This window comes from Heterocephalus glaber, unplaced genomic scaffold, assembly GCF_053883595.1.
Source record: "Heterocephalus glaber isolate CG9 unplaced genomic scaffold, H.glaber_assembly_v1.0 deba00001538, whole genome shotgun sequence".
Classification (NCBI taxonomy): Eukaryota; Metazoa; Chordata; class Mammalia; order Rodentia; family Bathyergidae; genus Heterocephalus; species Heterocephalus glaber.
The window spans coordinates 27,125,390-27,152,088 of NW_028258333.1; the positions used below are offsets into that span (position 1 = coordinate 27,125,390).

Genomic DNA, 26,699 nt, shown 5'->3' on the forward strand with positions numbered 1-26,699 from the left:
GTTTTGGAAGTATGGCCATTTTCACTATGTTGATTCTTCCTACCCAGGAGCAGGGGATGTCTGTCCATTTTCTGATATCATCTTCAATCTCTCTTTTCAGAGTGCCATAGTTTTCAGAGAAGCGGTGTTTGATTTCTTTTGTTAGGTTGATTCCTAGGTATTTCAGTTTTTTGGATGCTATTGTGAAAGGAATTGTTTGCCTTATTTCTCTCTCAGTGAGTCTGTCGTTTGTGTAGAGGAAAGCTATTGATTTTTGTGTGTTGACCTTGTATCCAGCTACTTGACTGAATTTGGTTATTAAGTCTAGAAGACTTTTGGTGAAGTTCTTGGGGTCTTCTATATAGTGTATCATGTCATCTTCAAATAATGACAATTTGACTTCTTCACTTCCTATTTTTATTCCTTTTATTTGTTTCTCTTGTCTAATTGCCGTGGCTAATGTTTCCAAAGCTATATTGAACAGGACTGGTGAAGGTGGACATCCTTGTCTTGTTCCTGATTTTAGTGTGAAGGATTTCAGGTTTTGACCATTTAGTATGATATTGGCTGTTGGTTTTTGATAGATGGCTTTTATCAGATTGAGGTAGAGACCATCTATTTCAATTTTTTTTGTAGGGTTTTTAACATAAATGTGTGTTGGATTTTGTCAAATGCTTTTTCTGCATCTATTGAGATGATCATATGTATTTTGTCCTTGGCTCTATTGATATAGTGTATTACATTGATTTGTGTATGTTGAGCCATCCCTGCATCCCTGGGATAAATCCCACTTGATCAGGGTATATGATCTTCTTGATGATCTTCTGCATTCGATTTGCCAGTATCTTATTAAGGATTTTTGCATCTATGTTCTTTAGTGACATTGGCCTATAGTTCTCTTTTTGGGTTGGGCCTTTCTCTGCTTTGGGGATCAAGGTGATGCTTGCTTCCAGGAATGAATTTGGGAGGATTGCTTCCCTTTCAATTTCATTGAAGAGTTTAAACAGTAGTGGCAGTAGTTCCTCTCTAAATGTCTTGTAGAATTCAGCAGTGAAGCCATCAGAACCTGGGCTTTTCTTAGTTGGTAAGTTTTTAATTACATTTTCAATTTCATTGATTGATATTGGGTCATTTAGAATTTTTATGTCTTCTTCGTTCAACTTTGGTAATTCATACATATCTAGGAATCTGTCCATTTCTTTTGTGTTTTCCATCTTATTGGCGTATAGTTTCTGGAAGTAGGTATTGATGATCCTCTGGATTTCTGCTGGGTGTGTTGTAATTTCACCCTTTTCATTCCTAATTACATGGATTTGGGCCTTTTCTTTCCTTTTTCTGATAAGGTTGGCTAAGGTTTTGTCAATTTTTTTGATTCTTTCAAAAAACCAACTCTTGGCTTCATTGATTTTTTGTATCATTCTCTTAGTCTCCATTGCATTGATTTCTGTTCTGATCTTTAAAATTTCCTCCCTTGTATGAGGTTTGAGTTTGTCCTGTTTGTCTTTTTCTAGAAGCTTGAGGTTCAGCGTCAGGTTTTTTAGTTGGACTTACTCTGTTTTGCTAATATGAGTATTCTCTGGTATGAATTTCCCTTGTAAGACTGCTTTCATTGTGTCCCATAGATTCTGACATGTTGTATTGTCATTGTCATTTAATTGAAGGAACTGTCTGATTTCTTCTTTAATTTCCTCTATGACCCATTGGTTATTCAGAAGTGTGTTGTTCAATTTCCATGTGTTTGTGAAATTTTTGCAGTTTCTTTTGCTATTGATCTCCAATTTCATAACACTATGGTCTGTTAATATACAGGGGATAATTTCAATTCCTTTGCACTTACCTAAATATTTTGTATTAGTGAGTATGTGGTCTATTTTGGAGAAGGACCGTGTGCAACTGAAAAGAATGTGTATTCTGATTTTGTGGGGTGGAACACTCTGTAAACATCTGTTAAGTTCAGTTGTTCAAGAATTTGATTGAGTCCTGGTATTTCATTACTTATTTTTAGTCTAGTTGATCTATCTACTTGTAGCAGTGGGGTATTGAGGTCCTCCACTACTATTGTTTTAGTGCTTATATGATTTTTCATGTCCATTAGTATTTGTTTTATAGAATTGGGTGCACTAATGTTTGGTGCAGAGATATTTATGATAGTCATCTCTTCCTCTTGGATTGTACCCTTTACAAGGATATAGTGTCCTTTTTTGTCTCTCTTAATCATTGTTGGTTTGAATTCCACTTGCTCTGCAAAGAGGATAGCTACTCCTGCTTTATTTTAGGTTCCTGTTTTATGGAGTATTGTTTTCCACCCCTTAACTTTCAGTCTATGAGTTTCTTTTTGAATTGAGTGTGTTTCTTGTATGCAGTGTATTGTTGGATCTTGCTTCTTGACCATTCTGCCAGTCTATTTCTTTTGATTGGTGAATTGAGACCATTAACATTGAGGTTATAACTGATAGGTATTGATTTATCCTTGTCATGACTTTTTCTTTTTGTTGGATTCTCCCCTTTGCTTTTAATTTCATGTCATGCCTGGTGGATTCATTCTGCTGGGCTTCCTGGGGTTGTGATCCTCATTGTCTTTTCCTAGAATTTTGTTTACAATTTTTTGGAGTGCTGATTCGGTATTCACGAAGTTCCTAAGGTGCTCCTTGTCATGAAAGTATCTTATTTCACCATCAATTTTGAAAGATAGCTTTGCAGGGTACATCAGTCTGGGTTGGAGGCTGTTTTACTTTAGGGCTTGGAGTATGTCACTCCAAGCTCTTCTTGCCTTGAGGGTTTGTGTTGAGAAGTCTGCTGTGATTCTGATGGGCTTTCCTTTGTATGTAATTTGTTTCTTTTCTCTAACTGCTTGGAGAACTTTGTTCTTCTATTAGGTTTCTGAAATCTTAACAATGATATGCCTGTGTGTACTCTTTTTTGATCAAGGCTAATTGGAGTCTGCATGCCTCACTTATCTGTATGTCAAGTTCTTTTCCCCTGCTTGGGAAGTCTTTTGCCATCACTTCTGTGAACAGTTTTTTTTATGTCATCTGCACTCTCTCCTGTTTCTTCATTGACTCTGAACAGTCTTATGTTCTTCTTCTTTGCATCATCTAGCAGCTGCTGAATTGATTTCTTGTGGTCCCTTACAATTTTAAAGCAATTTTTCTTTTCCTGGTCACTAATTGCAATCTTATCTTCTATATCTGAAATTCTGTCCTCTCATTGGCTCATTCTGCTGCATAGACTTTCAATGGAGTTTTTGATCTCCTGGAAATCTGTTTGCATCTGTTTTATGGATTCCATTTGTTTCCTATGTTGGGATTCCATTATATTCCTCAGCTCCTCTATTTTTTTTATCTGTGTCCTCTCTAGATTTATTAATCATGCTTTGCACTATGGGCACAATCTCTGCTGTTATGTGAGAAATTATTTCTGTTTTCATTTTTTTCAGATCCTCTTTTGTTGCTAGTTCAGGGAGTCCAGGTGACTGAGTATCAGTGTTCCATCTCATTTCCCTTTGGGATTGCTGTAGGTGATCTGGAAGTCTGTTTTTGAAGCTTATGTGTCTTCTCATTTCCAAGGGGGTTGGTGCTGCTAGCACCCTCGCAGCTAACCTCTGTGCTGGGAGCAGTGGTAAATTGGCCCAAATGTCTCCTCCTCTGCGCTGGGAGCTATAGCACATTGACCCAGAAGCCTCTTCTGTGCTGGGAGTGGTGGTAGTTTGCCCCAGAAGCCTCCTATTCTGCACTGGGAGCTGTGGCATGTTGACCCTGAAACCTTCTCTGTCTACTCATCCTATCATAACCATAACAGCTCCACACATTAGCAGTAGTCTGTTCATCTTGTTCCATCCATCTCCTCACTTCCACATTTTTCTTTTTTTAAAGTGTTTCGAAGGAAATATATTATTTCAATCAGAAATGTTTCAGTAGCTATCTCCAACAGATAACTACTTTAAAATCTATAACCAGAATGTTATAATGGCACCTAAAAATGAACATTATTTCTCAGTATCATCCAATATGATTAATTATTTATCTATAAGTATATTTGCATTTCCCAATTGTCTCAAAATATGTTTACAGTTGGCTTATGTAAATTAGGATCTACACATAGCATTTTCTTGTTATGTCTGGTAAGTGGTTTTGTTTTGTAAGACAATACCAATATTTTCTTTTTATCTGTTTTCTGAAGAAATAAAAAACAAGTTATTATCTTGTGAGAAGATTTCATGTTCTATATTTAGCTAATTGCTTTCTTATAATATAAACATGTTCCTGTAAGCTCCAAATTTCCTGCAAATTATGAGTAGATCTGCAGGCTTAATTAGATTCAAATTCCTTTGGCAAGAATACTTCATAGGTGGGTACTGTGTTCTTCCTAGTACATGACTCAGGAAGTTTTTATATTACAATTGATTAGTGTCTTGGAGTCAGAATGATTTTAAAAAGTTTAAAATCATATCTCATGACTTCCCTGAATAAAATGATCTGGTGGTGTTAAGAGATATGTAAAATGGCTGCAGGCAATAGCACCATCCCTATATAAGGAAATGCCTGCAGCATTTCTTAAGGGCAACTCATTGTACTTAGAATAAAATCCAGATTCTTCAACTTGACCTGTAAAGTGCTACATGAACTGGAGTATCTGTCTCTCCAGCTACATTTTGTATGTTCACTCTTCTTAGTCTTTCATATTCAGAGAGGATATTTAAGATTCATATTTCTTATCATTTAAATTTCTCTCACCAGTCCATTTAGAGTGTCCATTAATTATTTTTTCTTTTTTTAAAGTTAAAATGTTAAAACGGAGTACTACTCAGCCATAAAAAATGAGAAACTAGAGACATTTATAGCTAAATGGATGCATATTTAGGCAATACTCTTTTTTTTTTTTTTTTTTTTTGGTATCGGGGATTGAACTTGGGTCCTTGTGCTTGTGCAGCAGGTGGCAAAACCACTGAGCTAAATCCCTGGCCCCAAGGCCATACTCTAAAGTGAAATAAATAGGACACATGTGTAAATACGGAATAATTTCTCTAGTGTGAGAAACTGAAAATCTAAATAAGGATGAAAATGATTAAAATGAATAATTGATAATTTGAAATAGGAAAAGGTCCAAGGGTTTGAGGGTGGCGGGAGGGGAAGGGGAAAGCGAAGAAGGGAAAGGAAAAATTATGAGAAAGAAAAAAAAATGGAATCAAAATCTGTGTAAATAGGGAAGGGTGGAGAGGGTGAAGGGTGCACAGGTAATGGGAGAAAAAATAAGAACTAAAATACATCATGTTCTGGTACAAACACCCAATGATAAATGTAAATGTATTTTATACCTACAATGTACCAATAAATATATACATAAATTAAAAAATAAAGTTAAAATGTTACTTTTATTTTAACTCACCTGAATTAAGGGTGAAAAGGTGAAACAAATACAGTATAATACACACAGCATTGTATCAAAGATGCAGCCTTTCTAAAAATCATGCTGTGGAAAAGATAAAGAATGACATAATGGGGAACAGGCCTGATTTAATCAAGAAACTTTCATGATATTTAATTCTTAATCTTATGGAAGTGCAATGATCTCCAAAGTATTTGGCAGTAATTTATTTTTTCTACTTCCAGACTTCTAAAGTAGACACACATTTGCTTACAATAAAGCTAATTTTAAGCGCACACAAAAGTTGAGCACAAACAGTAAGATTAAATCCAGCAACCCAGAGTAATGGAGGGTAAGAGAGACTGAATAACTGCCTTTGTCAGAAAACTGCCCACCTAAGGTAACACTACCTGGAGCCCTCACACTGGAAAAGCAACAACTTCTTAGTGTACCAACTCACATGGAATTTCTAACTAACTTGTTCTCTATTAAGAACAATTTATATAGTTAAATGGTCTTTATAGACAATCTGCATCCATCTAAATTAAACATATTCTGCAATAGTGTAATTATAAGGCCACCATATTTCTTTTGGGCAAACCCTTTAATTTAGTGATTTTAATATCAATTTTATTCATTCTTTGAAATATTAAAGTGTTTTAACTGAATTAAGTTTATATATTTTTAAATACTACATACATCATGACTCGTATATTAAAATTATCTATATTATTTGTATCTAATATCCAAAGAAAATTTACTACCAAATTCATACAGTAGATATTAGCCTGCCATGCCTAATAATTGATCCTGTAGGTATAATTATAGATCAGCATGATTTTAGTGTCTATTCTTTCACTTTACTAATCAGGAACGCAGCATGTACAGAATAAACAAGTGGTGCAGCCACCCAAGGATCATGATAGCTCTTCAAATTAGCTGTCACAAGGTCAGATACAAATGCCCACCACATGAACAAAGTTGGATCCAATTCTTCATCAAAAAGTGCTGGTGGAGGTGTCAGATGCCTTCCAATGTAGGTCCCCAATCCAATGTCTAGTAGATGAGACAGCAGCAGAGATGGAAGAAAAACCTTCAGAAATTCTGCTGAGAAAATGCTCCCTTTCTTCATAACACTTGTGTTTCTCATGCTGAGAGTAGCTGTGCGCTTCGGATGTTTAAAGAGGAACTCCTCAGCGGGTATATTTTCTGGCTGACTTGACAAATCCCATATCTAATGTCTGAGTTTTTCTTCAAGATTCTTTCAACTTGTTTCCTTCTCTCAATATAAACTTCCTCGGACTGAGAGCTGTTTTTTTCTCCAATACTATGCGTATCTATTTCAGAAGCTCTATTAGTATCTTGCAGTGTCTGTGAGCGAGGTGGGCTGTCACAGTGAGAACTCTTTGAGCTACTCCATCCCGATTCATGCTGGGCATCTAGTAGTATTTTTTCCATGTCACCATTATAAATAGAAGCTGAGGCTGGAACACTGCTCCCATTCCCATTATTGTTGAAGTGCAAGCCTACCCAGGAGACTTTTATTGAAGGCTTCTGCTTCCTTTTCTGCTTTGTGGTGTTTCCTTTGTCAGAAACCAAGCATGTATACACGCACTGCTCTGTTTCTGGGCCCAGGATAATTTCTCTAGTTTGCTTTATAGGTTTATTTATCTACAGCAAATTGTTAAAAATAAGGCTTCATAGATGTTGGGCATGGTGGTATACATGTGAAATCCAAGCTCTTGGGAGGAGGCTGAGGCAGGAGGATTGCAGAGAGTTCAAGGCCAGCCTGGGCTACATAGTAAGACCCCTGCAGGTTCTCCTCCTGCAACCCGGGGACCCCACTCTACGACATGACACCAGAGGCTGCTCAACAGTGGAGCTCCACGCCCAGCTGCGACCTCGCCTCAGTGGCCGTCTCACAAGAGCAGGCACGTGCGATGGACCCGTAGCTCTGCACTAACCACAGGCCGAGCAGAGCAAAAAAGCCATCAATCATTTTCTATTATGTCACTTTATTTAAATTCCTTGCACAGAAATTTTTAACCACTTGAAATTTTTCTTGTGTATGTATAAGCGTGTAATTTTCATTTCTCATTTTAGATTTGAATACAGGTTCAAGGGTACTTAATTAAATCTAAACATACAAACATTTACATACAATTTTATTCCTAATTGATTTCTCACTTCAACCTGAATCTTGACCCTAGAATAATTGCCCTCAAATTCAGATTATTTAATGACTTATTAAAAATTTTTAGTCTTTCCATTTATATAGCCTTGCTACTCAATACATGGTTCTCAGCTCACCAGTACCAACATCATTTGACAGCTTTTTAGGAATACAGAATCTCAGGTAACCCCCAGACTTACTAAATGATAGTCTCCCTTTGACTATTTTCAGGTAACTTGTATAAACATTAAGATTTGAGAGACGCTGACATGTAGTCAGTAATTATTAGCTCCAGTCTTTATCTCTCTACACTGCAACTCCAATTTCATGAAGCATTACCACTGCTTTGACTTCTTAAATGCCTTTTCTTCTCTCCTTCAGGAACTAGTCTTTCTTTTTATTTTAGGTGAAGACTTCTTGGACAGCTGTACCTCTTTTCCTTCTCACTACCTCCTACCAATAGTTACCTGTTTAGGCAATACATTCCACACTTCTGGAGCAAAAACATTTTCCTGAGTCTTTATGATCTCTTTCAAGGTATTGTTCTGGACCTTTCTCATAAGAGGCTTTTAATATACTGTTTTCCTAAGTAAGAATTTCATTCCAAGTCTGAGTAGTTCTGTGTAGATTGGTGTTAATACCAATCAAGTCCTCATTATGAGCTGCATACATTTATATATTTTATGTCATTTGGTCTTCACCATGACCTTTTGGCATGGATATTGTTAATAATTTCACTTACGAGAAAATGTGCACTCAGAGTAAGAATTTGCTCAGAGAGCTGACATGTGAGACAAGTCCTACTTCCCTGCCCCGTGTGTGTTCCACGTCTTCTCTGTTCCTCTACCCTAATTGAGGAGGTCTCCTCTCTCATTCTTTACTGCCTTGCATCTCTCAAAGGAATGAGAAAGTAAAAAATGACAGCAATTTACATATTTTTCGATTTTCCTATTTAAGTTTTTTCCCCATAAGCTCAAAATTTAGACAAAAGCACATCATTTTACTGCCATCTTCTGGATCTTTTGGATGCTTTACAAATTTATGTCAACCTACATATTTAAAAGCAGGTCTAACTTTGTCCCCAGGCTGACATATGGTATTAAACTTTGTAAATAATGTTGTCTTTTAAAGAACAAAGTAAATTTTTATCTTTAGTTATTTGGAAAAAGATTTTTTAACATACCAAATATTCAGGCTAAAGGTAAATGCATTCAGCATTCAGTTATTTTTTGCATGTAAGGGATGGGGAGAAACATATGCAGTTAAATTTTATAACCAATTCAATGGCCACTTTTGGTCAATAATTTCAATCTCTTCTAATTGCTGTTTTTTAAGATTAGTGGTAATAAAAGAATTGGGTAAAAATGAGCTTCCATTGCCAGTAAAAATATAAATTATTATAGCCTTTTGGTAAACCAATTGGCTACATTTATTAAAAAATAAAATACATGTTTATTTATTAAAAATTATTTATTATTTATTATTAAATAAAAATAAATATTAAAATTATTAATTAAAATTATTAAATAAAATAAAAATTATGTATTATTTATTAAATATTATTTATTAAAAAATAAAATAAATTTGACCCAGCAAATTTATAAATTCATTTGACCTAGACTCTTGTTAATGTGTATATAGGTGTATAGAGATAAAAGGTGTATATAGGTAAAAGATGCGAATTCTTACATTGTTTATAAAATGTTAGAAAACCCCAGAATGGTTAAGTAAACATCATTATACGTATGCAATTGTTAAAAACAATTGTACAAATATGCCCATAATAATAGTTTTTATAAAGTATTTTTTTATTTTATTTTTTGTGATAGTAAGGATGGAACCCAGGACCTTCACTTTGAGCTACATCTTTAGCCCTTTTTAAAAATTTATTTTGGAGAGGGTCTCACAAAGTCACTAACTTGCCCAGGTTGGTCTCAGACTTGCTACCCTCTTGCTTCAGCCTCCGAGTTCTGGGATTAGTGGTGTCTGCTATCATACCTGGATGTAATATGTTAAATATTAATTTTTTTTGACATGGATGCTGTCTTTATTTACAATTTTGATGTTTCTTCAAGGTTTTTGAATTAATTTTAACTACATCTTCAAGCATTAAATTTTTTTTTGCTGGGCTGGGGATTTAGTTCAGCGATGTCACCACCTGCCTTGAAAATGCAAGGTCCTGAGTTCGATCCCTGGTACCCCCCCTGCCCCGACCCGCCCCGGAAAAATATTTTTTTTGTTTTACTTTGAGAGAGGGTCTTGCTAAGTTGCCCAACCTGGGCTCAAGCTTGCAATCCCCCTGTCTCAGCCTCCCAGTGTGTTGGGGCTACAGAGATGCACCACCATGCCCAGCTTGCTGATAGTTTTTGTTGGGGAATCATGTGGGGCAATCAGCACTGTGGGAAGGTGTCTCAGGGTGCTGCTATCACAATTCCAGTACTGTTTTTAAATGTGATCTGTTTGACAGAAAAAGTCATAAAAAATTGAAGAGGATCAGATTGAACTGATGCTAGTGATTCCCTACTAAGAAGGCCGTTTCTCTCTCTTCCCAGCTAACAGATTAAAACCTCCCTCTGTTAGTAAGCTTTCCTTGACGGTAGTAAAATGCCTGAGCTAACCAACCTGTAAAGAGGAATAGCTACGGCGAGGGCTGTAATTCAGTGCTACAGCAATAGCCTGGCAGGCACAGTGCCCTGGGCTTGATCCTAGCACTGCAAAGAAGAGAAAGAAAGAAAGGTTTATTCTGGCTCATAATCTTGGAGGTCTCAGTCTGAGGGTGGACTGTAGGATGGGATGTGAAGAATGAGGAGGGGACCAGGGGACCACAGTTTCCTTCAAGCTCAGCCCCAGCATAAAGACCTCTCACTAGGCCCCTCCTCCTACAGGCTCATCTCTGCTAAACAGGACCAAGCCAGGGCATTTAGGGGACATTTAAGATACAAACAATAGCACTGTCTATGTAGTTGCTGTGCTGTCCATGTGTGTCCTCTCAGAAATTCATGTTTAAACTTAGCCCTCCATGCAGCAGCACTGGAGGTGTGGCCCTTGGGTGGTGGTGATTTGTTTGGGAGGTGAGGGGGGTTCTGCTAGGAATGGGCGTAGGTGCACTTAGAGCTGGGCTTGCCAAGGACGTCCCTCTGTGCCTCGGGCCTCCCGCCTTCTGCCTGGTGAGAACACAGCATTCCTCCCTCCAGGGGATGTGTGCACACTGCACTGCCTGGGAACCTGAGACCAGATCCTCAGAAGACAAGAAGATGTCAGTGCCTTGCCCTCAAGCTTCCCAGCCTCTAGCACCGTGAGAGATGAGTCCCCGTTCTTTATAAAGTGCCCAGACACAGGTACTTTGTTAGTGCAACTCACGTGGACTGAGACAGTGACGAGAGCAGGAGTCAGTGCATGCAGTGCTGGCTCTGTGACCAGCAGGTGCATATTGGTCATTGAGATTAAGCCTTGCTGTCAGGAGCATCCGTTTGCCCGTTGAGCTCCCCCATTTCCTGCATGTGTGTAGCTGCAACCTGTGTTCCTGCTGCTCCAGCTCCTCATGCGGACAGCTGGATCCAGGATTCCTCCTCCAGCAGCTGCTTGTCTCATTGCGATGGCCAGTGATTTTTATTCAGTACATCAGGAGAGACAAATGTAACAGATGACTGGGGAGTGGGCAGAATTCCCAGATCAATGAGGAACTATGCAGATGAAGATTTGGTTCCTCCCAGGATATCTTCAGCTGGTGTAATCTTGTCCTGGAGCATCACAGCATCACCGGATCATTGAGGACTCAGTTGTGACTGGGGGCCAAAATGGAGTTATGTCTCGAAATGTCATAGCTGGCCTGTAGGCAGAAGAACTAGGCCTAATCAAATGGTTTTTCCCCAAAATTATGTAGCATTGCTCCCGACAAGTGATGGATGAGGCCCTCAGACTGGAGGGCTCAGCGCTGTGCTGTCACCAGGTGCTCAGGGGACACACTCTCCACAAAGCAGGGAGCCAGGGACTGCTGGGGATGCCATCATCTTTGAGATGCTTGGTGGTGCTGTCTTCTGGTGTCAGGCTGATGCCAGGCCACGCTGCAAAGGACCGGGGTCCCTTGGTCTGAGGAGATGTTGAGATGCTGGAGGAACCAAGCCGATGGCAACTCCTAACACTCGGGAGCAGAGTAGATGGAATTACTATAAAGTGGCAGTGAATGTGGGGCAGCAACAGGAGCCCTGCCTGCAGGGACCATGGTGACTGTTGGGGAGAGGTGGACAGGCATTATCTGAACCCAAACAAAAACAACACCAACTAGAAAACCAGTGTGGGGAACGGAAGGCGGTGTCAGCCTCCACAGTGGGGAATCACCAGCCCTTGCCCAGTTGCTGGTGGGAGGCCAGGTCCCCATGACTAGAACATGACAAGTTTAGACTTTGGTAAATCCCCAGTCTGTTTCCACCAAAAGGTGACGGCCACCCGCCAGAGAAACTGCCCAGTGGGGAGGGGAAAGCCCAGACTGTCCGAGGGCCGCTAGATGCAACCTGGACTGACACTGACCTCAGGGCCCGGGGTGTCAAGCTCCCCTTGGTACAGGACAGAGGATACGTGGAGTCTGAAGTCTGTGACACAGGCCACTCCACGGTAAACACGACAAGACTCCGTGAAGACCCTGGAGGACTGTCCTCCTTGGTGGCTGAAGGAGAGGCATCTTGTTGATGAACTTCAAAGTGGCCAAGGCTACACTGTGGACGCAGTCAGGGTGGCCCTCGGAGACTGCTGGGAAATCAGCCCAGTGGGTACAGCCTGGGCTTGTGCGTCCCTCCCTTAGGGTGTGCATGGGCTGTGGATCAGAACCGGGAGGAGCGGTCGGGAAGGACGCGAGACAGAGTTGGGAAGCACAGGGCAGTAGCCAGGGCCGGCAGAGAGCCGGAGTCTTCATCCTCCAGTCTTCCAGAGCAGGCGCCAATGGCATCGACAGCACACTGGACAGCGAATGTCGGAACCCCTTTCTGTGGCAGCCTGTGAGCTTGCGCAATGGGCAGGTGGCCAGGGAGGCCACAGTGGAGGATCACGGGGCACAGCAGTGAAGCCTCTGCTGTCCACAGAACGAGGCACAGTGGCTGCGGGCAGAGAACAGGGTTCTGTTACTCCAGGAGCGAGGCACAGGCTGAGGACCCGGCACAGAGTCACGCGCATGCTCCGTGCCCTTGACAGTAGTGTATGTTCACGCGCTACATATCTGGGCGCAGGTCAAATTCGTCGTGTTGATAAAATCTCTTAGCTCCTTACAGGTCTTTGTCTTACTGTTCAATTAGTTCCTGAAATAGGTAAGTTTAGATTCCCATAAGGACTGTGTTTGTCTATTTACCCTGATAATGGTGTCATTTTTTTCTTTTCTACATTTTATGGCTATGCAGTTTTACACTATTAAATCTACCCTGGGAATCGGGCTTGATAGATCATGAAGTTGTCTTGTTGGGCATGCTGGCGCACACCTGTAATCCCAGCACTCAGGGGGCTGATGCAGGAGGATCGCCACAAGTTTGAGGCCCGCATAGGCTACATAGGGAGACCCTGGGGTCCTCCACGCGGAAGAACGAATCCGGATGGAGGCGGTCCCTGCCGCGCTGTCTCCCTCTGTGTGTTGGGGCTGCGCGGGGCGCGGGGAGGGCGCCGGGACCCAGGACTTTCCCGCGTCCAGCCGGACGCCCACGGCCCTGCCCGCCTCGGGTTGACGGCCGCGGCTCGCTCCTCGCGGGCCCTGCTGTTAGCGGCGGTGGCACCGGGTGAAGGGCAGCTCCCAAGCCAGAGGCAGCCCGGAGAGCTGGTGCCCTCGGGCCCACGCCTGACCCCGCCGCCCGGGGCAGTGACTGCGCGGGGACGCGGGCGAGGCGGCAGGAAAGAGGGCCGCGGGCCTGGGGCGCCCCCTGTGGGCCTCGAGCTGGGGTCGCGCATCCGGCCGACCGCGGGGCAGCCCCGAGCGTCCGGAGGGTAGGGGCTCCGGCAGCGGCGGCGTGGGCCCGGAGCATGCGGCTCGCACTCGTTGAGGTCCCAGGCTCTGAAGGCCAGCAACCCCGTGCGTTCGCGGCGGGGGGGGGGGGGCATCGCATCGACCCTCCGCGCGGGGACCCCGTCGGGCCCACTCCCTTGGCTTTGTCCGGTGCCCGCGCCGCAGTATCCCAGGCAGCCTGCTGGAGCGGGCCCGGGTTGTCATGACCTATTTTTGTTTTTTTGAGCCAGGGTTTTGCTATATAGTTTAGGCTGGCCTTTAACTCACTGTGTAGCCCAGGCTGGCCTTGAACTGGCAATGATCCTCCTGCCTCAGCCTCCCAAGTGCTGTTATTACAGGCAGGCACTACCACACCCAACTTTTAAATATTTTGAGAACTGGGTGATATCATGGTAAGTAAACACTTGATAGATAGATAGTACAGAACACCGATGTGTGTGTGCCTGGCATATGCTAGGCAAATACTCAATTATTGACCACACCCTAAAACCCAGTCCTTTTTTTTTTTTTTAAACTGGCAAACATTTAGGCAACAAAAACTAAATTTTGGTTTCTACCGCTAGAAGATTGGTACAATGAGATTTTTAATTTTTTTGGTACTGGAGATAGAATTCTGGTACTTGTGCTTGCGAGGCAGGTGGTGGAACCACTGAGCTAAATCCCTGGCTCCATCAGATTTTTAAAAGAAACATGAAGCAGTAAAATATATTCTTAGCTTTATAACCAATGATATAGTAAATACGATGAAAACAATTTGCATATAAATCTATGTGGTTTCTATTCAAGAAAAATGTGAATTAACAGAAAGAAAACACTAGTGCTCTGTGAAATCCATGCCATGAGGGTAAATTTCCCAAGCAATGCCTTTTACTTATTATATTCAGTACTTAATAAAACATTAAGTAGTTATAAGAGCGATGACTGTCGTTTCTTGAATCTTCTCCACGTGTCAAGGTCTGTTCTAGGTGCTTAACATAATAAGTTAGTTGAGCCTCTCTGTGACCTTGGAGAGACATGTGAAGTTAATATTCCTATTTAATGAAATCAAGACTAAGGGACACAAAATGATTTGGTAAAGATCACACAGTCAAACAACGGTCAAATGAGGGCTTGAGCCTAAATATTCTAAATTTGTATGCAGGATTTTTATTATTATACTCAAATGAGTCAAAGGGAAAATTGGTACCAATGCAAACAGTACAATGTCTGGCAATGGACTTGTAAATGAAGTGCATGGCACACTGGCACATAATTACTTAGCAAATGTTGACTATAACTCTTATTATTATGTTGAAAGGGAATAAGATAGGTTCTCTTGCCACCCCTGGAATGACATTAACATTCTTTCAGCTCAGCATTTTTTTTCTTAAATTCTTTTATTGGTACATTTTAGGTATACAATGCATTTACATTTATCATTGGGTGCTTGTATCTGTACATGATGTATCTTGGTTCTTATTTTTCCCCCATTCCCTGTGCTCCCTTCCCCCCTCCACCCTTCCCCATTTACAAAGACTTTGTTTCCATTTTTTTCCTTTTCTTATAATTTTTCCTTTCCCTTCTTTGCTCCCCCTCGCCTTTTCTTTTTGAAGCAGAGTCTTGCTGTGTCATTCAGGCTGGCCTTGGACTCACTATGTAGCCCAGGCTGACCTCAAACTCGTGGCAATCCTCTTTCTTCAGCCTCTCGAGTGTTGGGATTACAGGTGTGCACCACTACACCTGGCCAGCTCAGCTCTTTCAATGAAAACTCTGAAGTACATTTTCATATTCTTATACTACTATGTAGCTGAAGCCCCATGAGGCCAATACCTTTGTCTGTTCTGTTTACTGCTATAATTCTGAGGTGTGGATGAAACTCTGTTTATATCAGGTGCTTAGTAAACATCTGGACATTAGATTGAAAAACCATGAGATTTTTTTTGCTCCTTTTTTTCTTTTTGACTATGACATTACTGATTTAGTACTGGTCTGCTATTCTGATGATTTGTATGTTTTATGTTAGTGTGTCTCACATTTTAGTTGTATGAAACCTACTGTGCACTTGCTAAATATGTAGATAAACCAGGAAAAGGGTAGATACCTAGACATCTTCCTTCTGTAATTTTATACCCCTTTGTCTGGGACTTAATCCAAAATTTGGTTTGCACAAGACTAATGATGTCACATACATATCAAAGGATATGAAAATGCATAATGAAGCTTTCTGAGGATACAGTACCTCTGGGCAGGCATCACATGGCCTAAAAGTGGCTTGATAAAACAGAGACGGGCTTGTGGTTTGGGGTGCAAATGGAAAGAGACCTCTTTCTGGATGTTTCATGCACCACTTCTGCTGAAATCCCCCAGGCCAAAAGTTATCATTGTGCTCACCCTTAACTGCAAGGAAGTTGTATAATATTGTCGATTTTCAAGTCATCCTGTGTTTAGCTTACCATGGGAGCTCTATTACTATATAACAAGGGGAAAATGAACATTAGGAGATTAAAAAATAGTCTCTGACTGGGCGTGGAGGCATATGCCTGTAATCCTAGCACTCAGGAGGCTGAGGCAGGAGGATCACCATGAGTTCTAGGACAGTCTGGGCTACATAGTGAGACACCTTCTGAAAAAAGCAAGAACAAAAAAATAAACAAAAGAAGTCTTTATACAGTTTGTGTAGAATAACACCAATTATTTAAAGTAATTAATGTAAAGCTTACTACTAACAATTCTTAGTTCAATGTTTGAAAGCTTTCTATTTTTGTAACTTACTTATTAGTTTAATATGTACCACAGCAAAGTAGGTGGGTCAGGGAAGTGAAGCTTAATGGAATAGAAAAAAAAGCTAAGAATTATTTTTGTCTATGTGCCAGGTACCTGATCAGACACTTCAGCATATATGTCCTCCTTTGGAAGAAGCAAGGTGGTAAGAAAGAATTCTCAAAACAAAGATCAATCATGGATAAAAGATAAAGAAGATAGCATTTCTTTCATGATTCTTGGTTCCTATTTCAAGAGATCTTTTCTAAAATGTTATATATATGTGTGTATATATATATATATATGTGTGTATATATATATATATATATATATATATATATATATATATATATATGATTTACAAGGGGAATGTCCAACATAGGACATACCTGCAAATATTCAGGTGTGCAAAAAGGTATGTAGGTTTTAAGTACAAGAGGAAACATGATTTGCAAAAATAAACACTAACATAATTTAGGATCTTACTAAATAGAATTTCAGTTAGATTGTTTATAAGTTCGATTTGCTGAGCAGCCTCATTTCTGGAATCAAACTAGCAGTCTTTCTCCCTTTGCCCAACATGAAATGATCAATACATAGAAGCATTGAGGCCAGGGGTTAGGTGTGATCACAACTAGTTTCCCTTTCTAGAGTTTTCCCTAGGATATTACAAATAAAACCTGTTTTGGATGAAAAGACACCAGAAGTTTCTCAGCCAGCGATTTATACTGTAAGTATGATGAATGTTCTACATGTTTCCCTTAGCTATTATTTCAGTTGAACTTCATTTGGATGATTTTATTCAATGTAGCACGCAGGACAAGCAAAAAGGCTCCATATAACCTCTGACAATTTGGGATCATACACTGGAAGAAAGTTTATTCCCATCTGTATATTGTATCATGTTTCCCCCAAAATAAGACCTAACTGGAAAAAAAACATGCCAGCACCAATCAGCCTATCCTTGCCTTGCCTGCCTCATTACTGAGCAAGAGAATAGTGATGGCAGCAAGGCAAGGATAGACTGACTGAAGCTGAAATTTTTGATCTCTAGTTTTCAAGGGTAGGTCTTATTTTCTGGCTGGGTCTTATTTTGGAGGAAAGATGGTATGAATATGTTCTGTCTCCATTAACACTCATATTGAGATTTAATTCCTTGATGAAACATGTTGAGCTGTGGTGGGATCTTTATGATGTAAGTAGGTCATGGGGATCCATCCTCATTGATGGTTTTCTTCTGGGCATGGTTAGATATCATAGGAGTTCAGGCACTTCTTTTCTCTTTCACATGCTTCTGCTTTTCTTTCTCCTTTTCTTCTATGCATGGAGCAGCACATGGTCCTCACCAGAAACTAAGCAGATGCCAATGTCATGCTCTCAGACTTCCAGAACTGTGAGCCAAATAAACCTCTTTTCCTAATAAATTACCCAGTCTCAGATGTTCTATGAAAGCAATAGAAAACAAACTAAGATAATCTTTAAAATCTCACTCCATTTTTCAAGGGTCTCAGTGTACATAATGTCAGCCCTTTTGTGCCCCTTTTATATAAACCATTAGCTCATAGTATCAGCGGATAGGAGAACACCTTGCCCAATCAATGGCCATGGCCATCACTCTGTAGGAAATCATCCAGCCCATCATAGTCCTAGAGCATGCCATTTGCTGTGTCTTTTAGTAGACAAACTACTGATAATAATATCTTCACCTAGGCCTCAAATACTGCCAGATCTAGTGATTTTTCACCAGTTTCCAGGCCTTTAAATTTGTTAACTTGGCACTTTTCTCAGTATCACCTGCCTAATAAGATTGAGGAAAATCTGATGGGTAGATAAAGGAAAGAAAAGTGGTCACAGCTAGCCACTGGGGACCTAATTGCCAGCAAGATAACCCTGGAATTATGCATGCTTTCCTATTCTTCTTAAGAAGGCTTGCCTATATTTATCCTCAAACATAAAGTGAAGAGCTTAAACAGTGGAAATATCTATTGATAAATGTCAACAATGTTCTTCCAGAAGGAGAACACCCCTTGCTTCTTGGGAGGACAGACTATACAAGACCATGCCAGTGATGGTGAACCTTTTTAGAGCATTCAGTGATACAAACAGCTTGCTACACCACGTGTGCCTTAGGTTTGCCACTATTGCCCTGTGCTTTTGGACAAGAAGCCAGAAACAATCTGTTTGCTCATTGCATCAGCCATGGAAGCCTAACCCACTTGTCTGAGCCATGGAAATCTTGGAGATAGCAATGGTGATGTTGTAGCCAAAGTCTTTGCAAAGTAAGATGACCTGTTCAGTCCTTGCAGGAGAGTGGGCTGTAGAAGAAACAGGAGCTAGAAGAGGAGATTTTTGAGAGTAGAAATGTTAATACCACTTGCTTAGCTCTGTGATGGTTTAGATTGAAAGGCTAATGATGGACTGCCTAATTTCTTTCTTATAACTTTCCCTGATCCCTTTTTTCTCTTTTCTTCTACATAGTAAATACTGTTTTCAGTGAAATACTTTGAAGTTTCCAAACTTGGAGATGAATTGTTTGAAGCAAAGAATAAATTTTAAGGCTATAATTTCAGACCACATGAAAGAGAAATAGTTGGGTCTTGAGTATCTGGGAAAATATCTGAAAATGCATGAATATTGGTATGGGAGAATTTTTGTTTTGAAAGAGAAGTGAGAAAAGAAAAGTCAGAAGACAGAGGCTGGTGCACATGAAAAACTCTTTTCAATACATTAGCATTGCCACTAACACACAAAACCACTGCTTTAATGCATCCTAAAAGAATCAGGCTCAATAGCATCTTTCCTTACCTGGCAACTTAATTCATCTGCAGCATTCTTTCCATGTTCGTTTGTTGGAAGACTGTTTTCAGATGGAATATAAAATGCCATAATATCACAATTTTAGTTATGGACAGTATATCTTTTTATATTCTCGCTGAAAGGATTTAGGGTGAATAAAGGGTCAGTTTTATCTTTTTGTTTTAGAAGGGTACATAAACATTCAGTCAGCAGAGTACCAACTGATTATGAGAGTGAAAATAATTTACCTGACATAGGTGTGGGAAACCTGTTGGATTAGAAAGCATAAGTTTTTTGTTCTTGGAATCGGTCTCATCAATATATTTTATAGTATGGGAGGCATTCATCAGTAATATATTGAACACCAGCTAAAGGTTTTCCCTGCCTTGGAAGTGTGAGAAACCATCTAACTGAGCTTATACCCATGGGATCTGAGATTGTGTCTAAAGGCATCAGGCATTCTGCAAAATGGTCTGAACACCTACTATGGGTCCAAATGCAGACCATCAATGAATCTTGGAAATGGAATTTGTTTAAGGTAACAAATATTTCCACTGGAACAGGGCTGCATCATCTCTCCATCATTCAAACTGTAATTGTAAAAGAAGTGGGGATGTCATCTCATCAATTGCAGGGGTTTCCCTAAGCAGATTTTTTAAGGAGAATGAGAGCTGATATTAGTCTTCAGTTGTGAGTGAACAAGGATCTGGTAATCAGATGGAGGAATTTTCCTCAGCTAGGAACATGTGGTGTTCACTTTTGGTAACAAAAGTTAAAGCTGAATATATTAAGATAGATGCTACAGGGTGGGTGGATTAGTGATAGGAGTATATGTAAAAGCCCTTGCAGTGGGTTCTGTTTTATCAATGAAGTGAAAAAGTCACTAGTTAAAAAAAAATTCAGTAGTTACTGGCTATGCTATGAAGTGAAAAGTGAAATGTAAAATAGTTATCTTTTAGTGTAAGGATTCTCAGATTCTTTCAGTCTAAGTCAAACTAATTGGCTTTCCCATGCCCCTCTCTCACATAACATCATCATAATCAATATTAAATAGAAGCCAGTGGAGAAAGATTCATGAAAAAATAAATGGATGAGGAATGTCACAGGGGACATACAGTGATTAATCTCAGTATTGATTCTACTAAGCCCCAGTGGAAGAAAGAGAGGCAGAGAGTGGGGTCGGGGGCGGGGGAGAGAGAGAGAGATCGATCTGCTCTTGTTACTTAAAATCTTGGTAGCATCACTGCACTCGTCTTTATGTCTATCCCAAAGCACATCAGTTTATTTCCAATGGTGGGAGTTGGTCTAGAGGCCACTTTCCTACCTGGAATGCCTGCCTGAGAATGTTTTCAACCAATTTCTCTTATAGGTATCCTAGGGATTCTGGAAATAAAAAAGATTCGATAGGAATCCAAAATTATCTTCTTTACTTTCAGTGTATCTGGTAGAGAAATACAAGGTAGACTTTCTAGCTACTGAGTTAAAAGCATAAAAAAAAAGTAATCCACTGTCACAGGAGGCAAGGCAAAATGCATGCGTTCAGTGAGAGTAGGTGAAGTTCCCTCTCTCAGTTCAGTTTGATTAGTGAAGTAGGGAAAGAAAAGTATTACCAGAGAATAAGTTTATGAGAAGAGGCTTAGAAAAGAAACTGAAATATTCACAGTGAGTGGGAAAGAGGGATGTGAACTCAACAGTCCAAGCAGGTTTATTGCTAAACCTGAGAGAGACCTCTCTGTGTGAACAGAAGAAAGTGTCTCTTACAGGCTAAGAGGCTTTTTAAAATAGCATTTTTTGAGGGGATGGGTTAGAAAAACAGCAGTCCTGTGGCTTGCTGATATATCCTTGGGGGGCTGCTGGCGACCTGCTGACATATTCTCTGTGACCTACTAACATGTTCTCAGGGGACTTCTCATAGCCTGTTGAACATGTCTTCTGTGACCTCAGTAAAATGAAACCTACATTTTTCTATGATGGTGAATGGACTCATTTGAACTGGTGGTGTCCCTATCCAGGGTCTATCATTCCTGACTTTAAGAGGGTATAGGAAAATGAGTCATTGTCCTTTTCTTGGCTACTTTCTGCTGAGAAGGGGTGATGAATTTTTTTTAATGTATTTTAAAAAAAATATTTTAATTGCCTGGGAGATGGCTGCTATTTGTTCCTGAAAAAAATAAGTTTGGAATATATAATTAAAAAGGGAGGAAGAAGAAAGAAAAGAGTAATAAGCATTAAGGGGGTCAGGAGGTATAGGAGCCAATGTAGAGGAAGGGGAAACAGATCATTGGAAGAGGTTTTAAGAAGTTTAGAAGCCTGTTCATGAAGGTGTCTTGCCCCATCTCGGACAAAACTAGATTTGTTGGTGTAAATGCAACATTGTTTTGGGAATAGAGCACATATGCTGCCCTGTGAAGCTGTCAGAGGATCAAGGCCTCTGTGATTTTGGAGGACAACTGAAGCCAGGGAGTCTACTTGATCCTTCGGTGGGTTCTTTTGACAAACTGGTGAAGTCTGAAAGAGAGACTTCTAGGGCCTCGATCCACATTCAAGTTCCTGTGATTATTCCCAGGGTGGCCATTAAGGGGATTATCAATTATCATTGTGGTCTGACACGGTTATGGGGAAGATAGGGATGGGTAGATCAGATATTGCTAAGGAAAGGGTGGGAGTAAGGAGGCCTAATGTACAGATTCAAGTCCAGTTGGTAGGTAAGCAAATGTATGCCTTGTCTCTGCACACCCAAAAGATGCCCATCCCTAGGGAAAGGCATGAGATAAATAAGGACAGGAGCAGGTGGTCTGGGGGTGGGGGTTAGGAAGTCAATTGCAGTCTGCCTCGGATTTGTGCCATATATGGAAAGGGGAGCTAAAAGTTGCAGCTATTAAGGGGGAAAGAGGTGATGAAGCAGGAAACAGTGAGGACTTCAGCACAGATAACTCTTTAACATGAAGATAAGAGCAAAAACAGCTTTTAATGATGCCTGTTGTTCAGTGACTCTTGTCAGTCACAAAAGCCCAAATAGAAGTTGACACTTCTATATATATATATATCTTTTTACATCTATGAAGCTTAATTTCATTGGAGTTTTTTGGGGAATATAACAAGTAGGATTTACGCAATGTAGAGCAGTGGAGAGGGGGATAGCAAAGGGTGCTGGCAAGTCTTTCTGAGTCCATTATGCTCCTTTGGTGATAGATTAGAAATGTTGTCATGGCTACTCAGGAATGTGCTACAAGGAGGATAGTTACCTAGTTAATCCATAATTGCCTAATAACACAGTTAGCTCATAGTTGCCCAATTTCATATGGAGGGGTGATCTCTTTCAGTGAGGCTGGTGGTAATACTATAGGATGCTCTTGGCTAAGAGTGGTGAATTTTTTGTTTAGAAAGACTCTGCCATCAAGAGTATTGAGGTATTTGCATTTTGGCTTACCTCCATGGCCTAGCGGAATGTCTTTCGGGGGTCTTTCCCTCTGTCTCGGCAATATTCAGATGTGGTAGCATTTAGACTGCCCTGGAAGGAGGTATGTTTGAAATAGAGTTCCCAGATGTTTAAAGTTATGGTGATCAGAAGGTTGGAGAACATGGATAGTAGTTTTGCAGAGGGAGGGGTCTAAAGAGCCAACTGGGATAAAGTAAGCTTGTTTCGTTCGAGAAATGCACAGGGGAGCAGGTCGGGTTAGATGGAGTCCATTTTGGTAGGGACTGATTATAGCCCGCTGCATCAATCAATGAGCCTTTAAAGCCTGTCAGACTCCCTGTAGTGTCCCCAGGAGTCTGAGGTTAGTGCCCTCAGGAGGCTCATGTCCGTAGGACATGTCCTGGGACTTGCAGTCTTGGTGAAGTGTAACCTTGCAGAAATGTTTAACCTTGCAGAAATGTTTAACCATATTCCAAGGGGAGCCGGGATTACTGAGTCTGCTATCTGGAAAAGATGGTGGCAGACTCAGCAGGGTGGTTGGATGGTTCCACTAAAGGTTTGGATAATTTTAACCATGTGAGAGAGTATCTGATTGAGGTATCAGTGTGGTGGTGTTAGGGGTTAAGAGAAAGTAATATTGAGAAAGAAAGAATCAAAGCAGGAGAACACAGGAAGTAAAGGTGGTAGTGATTTGTTCTGGGGAGAAGTCTGAGAGGGTTCCTTATAGCCATAGGTCTTGAATTATGGCATCTAGGGAGGAAGGAGGTGAATAATGGAGAAATTCTTCTATTGGGATGATCAAGAAATGGACAAAGTTATAAAGAGAGAGATCATGGGGCTGTCTAGCTGTTTCAGGATCTCTTTAGTCACAGGAGGCAGCTTGATGATCTTCAGGGACATGAGTCCGGTTTGTGTGCACTGGAAAAGGGAAGCCTTTTTCAGAGAGGAGAAATGGACTCAAGAGGAATTTTGCCACTGTTAGGGTAGTTAGGATTATTTGAAAGAGGTCTGTATTTTGGTTTTAATCCCTGAGAGGAGTTGGGGAGCTTTCTATATACCCAGTCTCCAGGTTGAAGGGACGGAGGTGTGAGAGTGCCTAGGCTGTTGGAGGACTTGGGAGGGTGGAGTCAGCATAGTTCTAAGTGAGATGCCTACAGGTGTTAAGTAAGGAATTTGAAAGAGGGGAGGGTAGGTTTGAATTGGGGGTAGAGAATGTGAAGGCAATGAGGGGCCTTCTGTATAGAAGCTCAAAGAGGCTCAGCATAAGAGGTTTTCGAGAGAGAAAAGACCTGAATTTGAAAAGGGTTAAGGGTAGGAGTTTAGTCCATCCTAAGTGGACCTGGAGGGAAAACTTAGGCTCTGTTTAAGAAGATGATTAGCTTTTTCAACCTTACCTGAGCATCAGGGCCATTGGGATGTGGAATTTCCAGGTTATATTTAGGGAGGAGGCTACCTCTTTGGTGATCTGTGAGGTAAATTTAGGTGCATTATTGGTTTGCACGAAGGTTGGGAGTATGAAGCAGGGAATTCGTTCAGTAAGTAGGATATGTGGTATTCTGAAGGATCTTTTTTTTTGATGTAGAAAAGGCTTCTATTCATCCTGAGAAGGTGTTCCCCAGAGCAAGGAGGTATCTTTGTTTTTTTTTACCAGAGGCAAGGTATTTTTGTCAGTCAGTGCTGGGAAGGGATCCTCAGAATTGATGGATGGAGAAGGGAGGAGGTCCGAGGTTGCTCTAGGGGTTGTTGTTTTGGCATATGGAGTATTGGGCAATAATCTTTTGCAGGGAGGCCCTAAAACTAGGAATGAGATGCATGTGAGTCTATAGGAATTGGAGCAGAGGGGATGATCCAACATGAAACTGGTCATGGAAAGATGAAAGGAATTTGTTTTGCAAGCTTTCAGGATGGATCAAGTTTTCCTGGAGAAATCACCGTTGTTCGTCTTATTGTGCACCCTGTTCTTTGAGTAGAGTTATTTCTTGGGGTGAGTAGGAAGGAATAAGAGGGAATAAGAAGCAGGGAATGGAGAGAGGGCTGGTAGCTCCCTGTTTTGCTACTCTATTGACCTTGTTATTTCCACAAATGATAGATCTGAGATGTTTATCCAATGAGTTAGGTCTTTTATGACCCTTGAAAAGAATGACTGCACTTCTATGTGATAGAAGAGCCACCTCCAGAAGGTCTTGAATTAGGGGCTCATTTTGCATAGGGGTAATTTTGCAGTTAGAAATCCCCTTTCATGCTAGATTTGGGGGTTTGAGTGTAAACTATGATATACATATTTGGAGTTTATGTACATATTAATGGTTTTATCTTTTGCAAGAGTGAGAACTCTAGTGATTGTGATGAGTTCTGTCTGCTGTGAAGTTGTCCCTGTGGAGAGACCTGCTTCACTGATTACTTTTCAGGGAGGGTAAGAGGGTGGGCTATCACAATAGCCTTCAATGATGGTGTACCCTGCCTGGGAAAGGGTGGTCTTTGTAGCACTTGCATCAATAAACCAGTTAGGGGACCCTGAAATACATTCTGAGGTTATGTGATGGAAGTGAATAAGAGTAAAATCAAGGGGCTCAGTGCACTCATGTTGGGGGTTGGAGTCTGGGGAGTCAGGTATTAGGAGGATCTTGGCAGGTTTAAGCCAGATGAGCAGCAGAAGGTAACCAGGGGTTGTAAAAGCTTAGAGTGTAGGACTTGAACTCAGGCAGTGGGAGAGAAGGGTGAAGCATGATGGCTGAGAAGGTCAGAGAGATTGTGTGGAGTGTGCCTGTAGGGGCTGGTGGAGAGTAATCTTTTGGTCCTCAGAGGTAAGCAGTGCAGCTGACACTAGGACTTGTAAGTGGAGAGCCCAACCTATTACTATAAGGCTGAGCTGTTTTGATAACTAGAAAACAAGCTGAAGCGAGTCTCCAGCTGGCTGTGCAAGTCTAATGCTTGTCCATTTTTGCTGGCTAGAAATAGAAAGGAAAGCTTATTAGGATTGGGTAGGGCCAAAGCAGGAGCCTTAAGAAGTTCCCATTTGAGGCCCCAAAGGAAATGAAAATTAAATATGTTTCTGGCACTCTTTCTCAGGGATCTCAAAGATGGGAAGCCTCACAGAGGGGTTTGCAATGTGAAAGAAATTTGGAATCCAAAGTCTAAAACAACTAAGAAGCCCAATGAAGGAAAGGAGATCTCATTTTGTGGTGGGGAAAGGAAGATTGTTAATAGCCTGTTTTGGGGATTGGGGTATGCAGTGAGTGGTAGAGGTGAGATGAAGGGTGAGGTACCAGCTGACCTTTGTGTGCTGAGATACCATATGCCTTTTCTTCCAAGAATTTAAGAAGGGAGATGGTGTGGGATATAGAGTCATTTTTTGAGTGGCTGCAAAGAAAGGTCATTGACATATTGGAGCAAGTGCCTAGGGTAAGGTCGAGGGATTAAAGGTCCTTTGGCAATGCTTGGCCAAATAAGTTTAGGCTATCCCCTGGGGAATAACTGTCCATGTGAGTTGTTGGGTAAACAGAGATATGGGGGTCTGTCCAGGTAAAAGTGAAAAGTTGTTGGGAATTAGGGCAGGGGGGGAATAGTAAAGAAGGTATCTTTGAGGTCTAAAATAGTAAAGTGTTGAGTACTGGGGGAGATATGGGAGAGGAGGGTATATGGGTTGGGGACCACTGGGTGAGTGGGAAAAATAGCTTCATTAATCATTTTGAGATCTTGGACTAATCCAAAGAAGCCATCAGGTTATTTGCAGGAAGGATGGGAATGTTGTGGGAGGAGTGGATAGAGATGAGAATTTTGGATTTAAGAAGGTGGTTGATAGTAGGTTGGAGACCAAGATGGCTCTTGGGAAAAGGGGGTATTGGGTATTGGTTGGCTGTGACAGCTCAAGTAGGGTGCTTCAGGGCTACTTTGAGGGGTTAGTGGTGTAAGCCTATGGAGTTTTATTTTCCTATCCCAAATTTGAATTAGATTGCCTTAGAAGAGAGGGTTTCATTAGGGGTTATGACTGGTATGATAAGGAAGGGCTCAGAAGGAAGTGAAGGAATATGTAAAGTGATAGAGTATATATATCTCTTCCCCAAAGAGGCATGGACCAGTAGGGAATTAAGATAGAGTGAGTGAAAGTTATGTGGTCTAAAGAACAGCATAAAGGTGGAGTCTTGGCTGGCATTTCTATTAGGCTCTTCACTCCAACAACTGAGATAGAAGAGGAGAGCACAGGTCTCAAATATTCAAAAAGAACAAAGAGGCTAGCCCCTGAGATGGTC

General features: G+C 41.0%; 1 pseudogene; it reads right to left on the reverse strand.

Moving 5' to 3' along the window:
• Nucleotides 1–6,190: 6,190 nt before the first annotated feature.
• LOC101717424 (BCL2/adenovirus E1B 19 kDa protein-interacting protein 3 pseudogene) lies at nucleotides 6,191–11,107 on the reverse strand (annotated as a pseudogene).
• Between the last annotated feature and the right edge of the window lie 15,592 nt (nucleotides 11,108–26,699).